Raw genomic sequence first — 7534 nt, 5'->3', positions numbered from 1 at the left:
GGCGTACAACTCGATTAAAATAACTCTACAAAAAATCTTCGATTAAGGTTTTCTACTATGAACTTTTGTTATTATGTTGTTATATACATTATATTCTAAGCATGCTTAACATTTAATCCTTGCTATTTTCCAAAAAAAAGAAAATCATTTTTTTTTGTTCTTGTTCGGACTGGGCAGTGGCTTTTGCCACTGTTCCGAATTTTTTTTTTGTTTGTTTAATTCATTATTTGTTAAATGTTTGTGAATTGTTAATTTGTTAAATGTTTATGAATTGTTAATTTGTTAAATGTTTATGAATTGTTAATTTGTTATATGTTTATGAGTTGTTAATTTGTTAATTATTTATGAATTGTTAATGAATTATTATTTTGTTAATTGATTATTTGTTAAATATTGATTATGAATTTATTAGTTGTTAAATATTGTTTATGAATTGAAAGAAGTTGATTGGTAATGAATTATTATGTTGTTAACACTTTGTTTGGATGATTGTTATGTATTATTTTGACATTTATCGTATTGTGTTGTATTGTATAGGACCAAATCAGTGGTTACATAAAATAGGACCTTTCGTCGTTACATAACAATAATATTAAAGTAACAATCAAAACAAACATTTTATTTAAACTAACAACATAATATAATACAATAGGTAACAACCATCCAAACAAGTTGTAAATGATTATGAAATGTTAATCTATATAATTTTAAAAGCGTGAATATATATGTTAAATAAAAAAAGATTATCTTAAAAAGAATAGTTAAAGTTCTTCTTTTCATAAATACATAAGCTAACGAAAAAAATGTAAAGTTTGTAGGAAAATATGTGGTCGACGAATATACTCTTTTAGTTTAATTTTATCGTAGTTGTGTTGGCTATTTGGTCAACTAAAAATATATCACATATTCAAAATAGAGTTCCAAACAAATATTACTGTTGAATTTCGATTCTCAAACTAATTAACTTAACAAGTCTTTGCCATCACATAATTCAAAAGTAATTAACTTAAAAGTCTTTGTCATCACATATGTGTCCTTACTATCACATATTAAATTTACTGCATATCCCATGTTAATTATTCATTAGATATAATACTACATAATTCACATATTCCCTACAAATTATTAGTTCGTTAATATAATTTATCTTTCATTTCAAGAATAATGACTAATTTAGTTTGTACAGACCGGACTCTTTCATCGATCCGAATGTTCTCCCTGGGCCCGATGTTCCCCCGGGGCCCGATGCTCACTCGGGGCCCGATGCTCACCCGGGGCCTGCTGTTCACCCGGGGCCCGCTAATCGATCAGTATTGTCTTTGCAAGACAATCATAGATCAGGGTTATTATGGGCCGGTACTATAGGGATATCTACTAGGCTCCGTCCCCGTAGGCTGCAGAGAGCGTGGGCTCTTTTACGCGAGCACCCCCCACACCCTCGCGTGTTGGAGATATTGTTTCGGGGCGACATCTACCGTTGCGTGTCCGTTGGTCGGGTACAGCATGATTGAGCGCTCATCACGGTCATGGTTGAGCGGTGGAGGCCAGAGACACATACCTTCCATCTTCGCACTGGTGAGGCCACGATTACACTTCAGGATGTGGAGGTCCTTTTTGGATTGCGGGTAGATAGAGAGCCACTATACACTCGGTATGAGACTCCTCCTGGTCAGACGTGGGTGACAGAGTTGACTAGGCTCACCCACTTCGTGCCTGATGCCGCGGCCCAGATATCGGGTGTTATATCCCGCATTTTTGCGTGTTCGGAAAATTCGAAATAATTTTGACTTGTAAGAAATAAGGCCATAAGTTGATTTTTATTTAAAATATGGGTGTTGTTCATGAAATGTTGATGTGGAAACATGGAGGAAGGTCAAGGGCGAAATGGGAAATTTTAGAAATTAGTTTCGGGAATTTCAAATAAGACCCGTAACAAATTGGGCTTAGATGAAAAAAAAAACAATAAGGCCCATAATTAGAAGGTGGCCGGCCATGAGAGGAAAAAATAGGCCCAAGCCCATGTGACTAATTAATCCATGTAAGAAAAATAGATGAGGGCCACCATTTGCTCATTCTAGAACACTCAAGAAACAAATCAAAGAAGAGAGCAAGTGAGGGAAAGGCCATTCGGCCGAGTAAGAGAAATTTTTTTTTATAGTGGAGCTCAAATCTTTGGTTCAAAACTTATCTCTTTTGAATTCCTACTAAGCTCGGAACCCTCTTCAACGTGGTATAAGCTTTGAGGCAAGAAAGTATTTTTTTTACCAAGTGGAGAATTTGGAAAAGATAAGAATTCTACTTCTTTTTATCTTGGAAGAATTATATATATATGTTGTAGTATGTGGGAATGAGTGTAAAGTAAGAAAATTTTGTGTTATGGATGTGTGTGTGTGTGGTCGAAAATGGTTGTTGATGGAGAGCAATGATCAGAATTTTATTTATTTTGTTAAATTGTGTTGTGGTGGCCTTGTGATGTAAATGGAAGAATATTAGTTCAAGTTGGCATGAAAAATTGGTTGTTAAGTTGTTCTAGGAAATTTTGTGATTTTATTGTAGATTTATGTAATTATGGAAATGGAATTGTTAAGGTGTAAATTGTGGTTGTTGTTGATGAAATGGGAAGATGAAAAATGTGTTGTGAATGTTGTGTCGAAGGTTGGAGATTTCGGATGAATTCTAGTCTTGGAGGATTTTTTTTGTATACTTTGTAAAATGGTATGAAATGCGTTTGAATTGCACTTGAATGATCTTGAATTGGTAGTGGATATGTAAGAATCGATATCGGCTTGAAAATTCGTGATTGAATTGAATGTTGATGAATTATGTTGGAAAGGAAGGTTACTAATGCGAAATGCGTTTTAATTGATTTTTGATGTTATTGGTTTGGTTGTTGGTATTGTTGGTATGATTGTTGATGAATTTGGTCGAGTTAAATTCTCGGGGATGTTGAATTTACAAGGGAGATGTTGCCGAAATTTCGGTAGACAAATACTAATTAGAATTAAAAATTCTAAGTACTAGTAGCTAATTTTTGGAAATTGATAATATTATTGTAGATCTTGGAGAACCTGAAACTTGAGTTGAGATTTGTCTAGCGAGTGATCGGGATTTGTTAGCAAGCGATTGAGGTATGTAAAGCCTATCGTTCCTTCTTTTTAGCATGATTATTTTTGGAAGAAACAAAATATATATGTATGCTTATAAAGAAAATCCTATTCTTAGAGCCACTAGGTTAGCTAACATATTTGACCTCCATAAGCTATTCCACATGGCTGGATACATATTCTATGATGTTCAAAGATTCTATTTGTTACGTTCCGAATATTGTTCGAAAGAAAAACGAGAAGACTAAAGCCTTTGATGAATATTTCGGTATGAAAATATGGCCTTAAAGTCCCCATTTGATTTGATCCATAATGTTTTCTGCAAGTTTCCTAGTATGAATATGTGATCCACAGTGATGTCCGAAAAATATTTGATATGGCCAAAGTTGGGATATGTATATTTTGGATATGTGCATACGATTCTAAAGCTCCGTTTGAAGTGCTTCATAATGTTATTTGAAAGCTTCTTAATATAAATGGTACTCGAATTTCTAAGTATGACTTATGAAATATTTTCAGAAAGTTTCGTACTTCGAAAGTTTGTAACTCTCTCATACTAATTCCAATTGACCCGAATTTTGTTTTGAGCCTTTTGATGTTTGTAAAAAAATATTTGGCTATCGAGTTTGAAAGAAATTTATTTATTTATTTATATGCATATGGTTTCCGCACTACTCTGCTCGTGCCTACTACTATGATATCATTCGTCGGATCCCGGGCCGGTTTTGTGATCGTGCGCATTATGTATATTTGGCAGTATGATGTGTTGCGGTTCCCGAGACCTCGCCATAGGGCCGGGTACTGCTTATATATATACGGCGTTATGATGTGATATGGCATATGATATGTTCTGATGTTTTGATATGATATGATGATATGATATGTTCAGGGATTGTACGGAGATTTGAAACCTTCTGGAGTATGATGTGCTGTGGCGCCAGTGTCGGAGTGGCGACCACGTTCCTGAGCCTTATGCATGATTTTATTTGCATTATTTATGTTTTTAAAACAGGTTTGATATACTGATTCTGTAACCGCTTTCCATACTCCATATTTCCGTTCTGATTTGGAATACTGTACTTCATGCTTTATATACTCAGTACATATTTCGTACTGACCCCCTTTCTTCGGGGGCTGCGTTTCATGCCCGCAGGTACAGACGTTCGTTTTGGCGATCCTCCGGTATATGATACATATTCTGCCACTTGGAGTACTCCTTTTTGATCCGTAGCTCATATTTTGGTACATATCTTCTGTTATGCATATTCTGTATATATGTGACTATTTGGGTACGACGGGGCCCTGTCCCGTCATATGTATCTGTTATGGTTTGTAGAGGCCTGTAGTCATATATGTGGGTCATGGGTCATGTTTGTTCGTTTGTGATTATGATCTGCGTCTTAATGCGGTCCCGTTTGCTATTATGGCCAAAACGGCCCATTTGTCTGTATATGTGTATATATCTGGCGATGTGTATTCCGCCAATTTATCGGATTTAGATATGATGTTTCCGTACGGGCGACCGCTTAAGGCGATATTTGCTTCCAGTATTTGCTCAAATTAATGTATGTTAAGTTTGATTAAGTCTTTGATATGTCGATCCGGTATGTAAGTCTGTTTTGGTGTCCAAGTAGGGTACCAGTCGCGGCCCACGGGGCTGGGTCGTGACATCGGGACAGAGTCGGGTTTAGCTTAGTGCACTCTGCACTTATTTGGAGGGTTTGGATCCGGTTGTGGACGGCACCCCGCAGGACGATGTTGATCGTCATGCCCGTTTGTACCTGGTTATTATATTCGGGGGCATTTTGTTCCCGAACTCATCGGGTGCCTTTGTCAGTTTACGTTATTTGGTTTTCTTGGAGCATCTGGACCGCTTGGGAGACTACAGCTGGGGCGGTGCTGTTTTGGCGTATCTTTACAGATGCCTGTGTCGAGCGTCTATTGGTGCTGTCAGAGATGTGTGTGGATTTTTTGCTCTTCTCCACGTAATATTTTAAGTGTGCATTCCTTTAATGTAAACAAACCTCTTGAAAGGACGACTAAAAAATCGTATTTTCTAATATCGCTTACCGTTATGGGCGTGGGAGAGGATGCTGCCTTTTCAGCCCGTACCTAGGCATCACCTCGAGATTGACATGCCTTATGCGAGGAGGTGGACAACGGGTTTTGACCGGGATGTGGATACGCACCACAGTAGTCTTCCATTCCGGGACCAGCTTGATCACATAACGGACGATGCGGTAAAACTATTTAAATTTACATTAATAATTTAATTAAACGTCTTTTCTACTTGGTGATCACTGATTTGTATTTATATGTTATGCAGCTATTTATATGGACGCCGTACGCTGCTATATTAGATGGTTTGTCGCCCTTCTGTAGGGCAGGTCAAGGGGTTTGGAGGTCGCGGTGTCCATTGATACACCTGGACATCGTAGAGGATCACACGCCCGAGCGTGTCTTACGACAATTTGGGCATACACAGAGTATACCCCCTGATGTCCGTCATGAGCTCCGACACTACCAGCGGGACGATCGGGCTGCCATTGATGATGATTTTCTGGCTTTCATGGATGTCCAGATCCACCGTTGGGAGAACAGGTCGGGTACTTTAGTGGTGGTCGGCCATTTGACTCCCATTGAGCATTACATGCGCTGGTATCATCAGATCACACGCTGATTGATCGGCAATCCAGTTTTGCGTCCCCCTAGGGATGTAGGATACTCAGCACTTACGGGGCAGTATGAGGCATTGGTATGTTTATCGTATTTAGATTTATTTAATTGCATTAATTGTTACGTTTTAAAAATAAACTTTTTTTTTCTATTTAACACAAATGCAGCTGGTGGCCGTACAACGTTTACGCATCTTGGGGTTAGAGCATATGCCTTACCCTGGGCTTGCGGGGCTTGCCGCGGAGATGGTACGGATATCCGAGGATGGTATCTGGCAGGCAGGCGAGATTAGGCGCAGGGAGGAGCCTGTTCCGGAGGCTGAGTATCAGGCAGCACCGGGAGGAGGACCGGGTGTTCCCAGAGGAGGAGGTTGTGCTGGCAGAGGACGCCGTGCGCGTAGAGGACGCCGTGCGCGTATGCTAGAGGACCTGGTGGTGGAGGACACCATCTGGTAGATGAGGCGGATGAGGCCGATCCTATTCCAGAGGGCGTTCACGGTCTAGTCCATCCGCAACCGTTCCAGGCCGGTGGCAGCTCACCTGGGGACTTACCTACGTTTACGCCGGTGCTCTTACTTGCTGAGATACCCGGGTCTTCATCACAGCCGAGCTAGAATGCATACATGGAGGAGCGTGATAAAGTTTATTGGGAGGCGTTACGCGCTTCATTAGCTGATGAGCGGCCTGTGAGGAATTTAGAGGGAGCCAGGATTCTTGACTTCGATGAGTTTTTGATCCCGGTTAGTATTTAAAATACTTATTTGTTCCTTTAAAATTATTTATTTTAAATATATATATATATATATATATATATATATGTTACTCATTATTTAGTAATATTTTATATTTTAGGATTCGGCGCCAGCGGGTCCACCAGAGCCACCCACTTAGGCGTTTTCTCATGGGTCTGCCGAGCCAGCGGTGTCTTCCCATATGACTACCGAGCCACAGGTAAGCTTTTTATTAAAAATTGTTTTATTCAATATAAGGTCAATATTTAATATACATATTTGATTATTTAAAGTACTTATTTTAAATATGTATGTTACTTATTATTTCATTTTTTTCATATTTTAGGATTCGGCGCCAGTGGGTCCACAGGAGCTACCCATTCAGGAGCATTTCTCATCAGCCTGCCGAGGCAGAGGTGTCTTCTCATGAGACTACCGAGGCGCATGTAAGTTTTTTACTTAAAACTAATTTTATTCAATATAAGGTAAATATTTATTTAATTTAATTTTTATAACCTTTACTTGGACTTCGAACAGCATCTCGTCCAGGAGACTACCTCATATTCACCACCACACCCATCTCAGGAGCCTACAGACCTATCTCGGGAGCCTACTCAGGCGCCCGTTGACACATAGGTTTGATTAAATAAATAACGTTAATGTATTCAATATAAATAAGAAATTGTACTAATTATTATATATTTTTTAGGTTCATCCTTCGGCGCCCGTGGTGGCAACTACTGACGAGGAAGAGGTCGAGTTTCCATACCTAGCTCAGCCTGAGGTTCTGAGCGTGCCAGCGGGACTAGATCCCAAGAAGAAACACATTCTAGTTAAGGGCGTAAGGGCTAGGGGAAGAGGAGATGATCATGACTTAGAGCGCCCGATTATTAAGAGGAAAAAGGGCGATGGAGACGATGGGGAGGGCGGTGGGGATGGTATGAGCCTTAGGCCTAGGGATAGTCTCCGGCATACTACATGTGGGACCCATCCTCGATAGTGTATATACATTAGTGTTGTACAA

The sequence above is a fragment of the Lycium barbarum genome, chromosome 9 (genome assembly GCF_019175385.1).
Source record: "Lycium barbarum isolate Lr01 chromosome 9, ASM1917538v2, whole genome shotgun sequence".
Lineage (NCBI taxonomy): Eukaryota > Viridiplantae > Streptophyta > Magnoliopsida > Solanales > Solanaceae > Lycium > Lycium barbarum.
Note: the sequence above shows the minus strand (reverse complement) of the source record.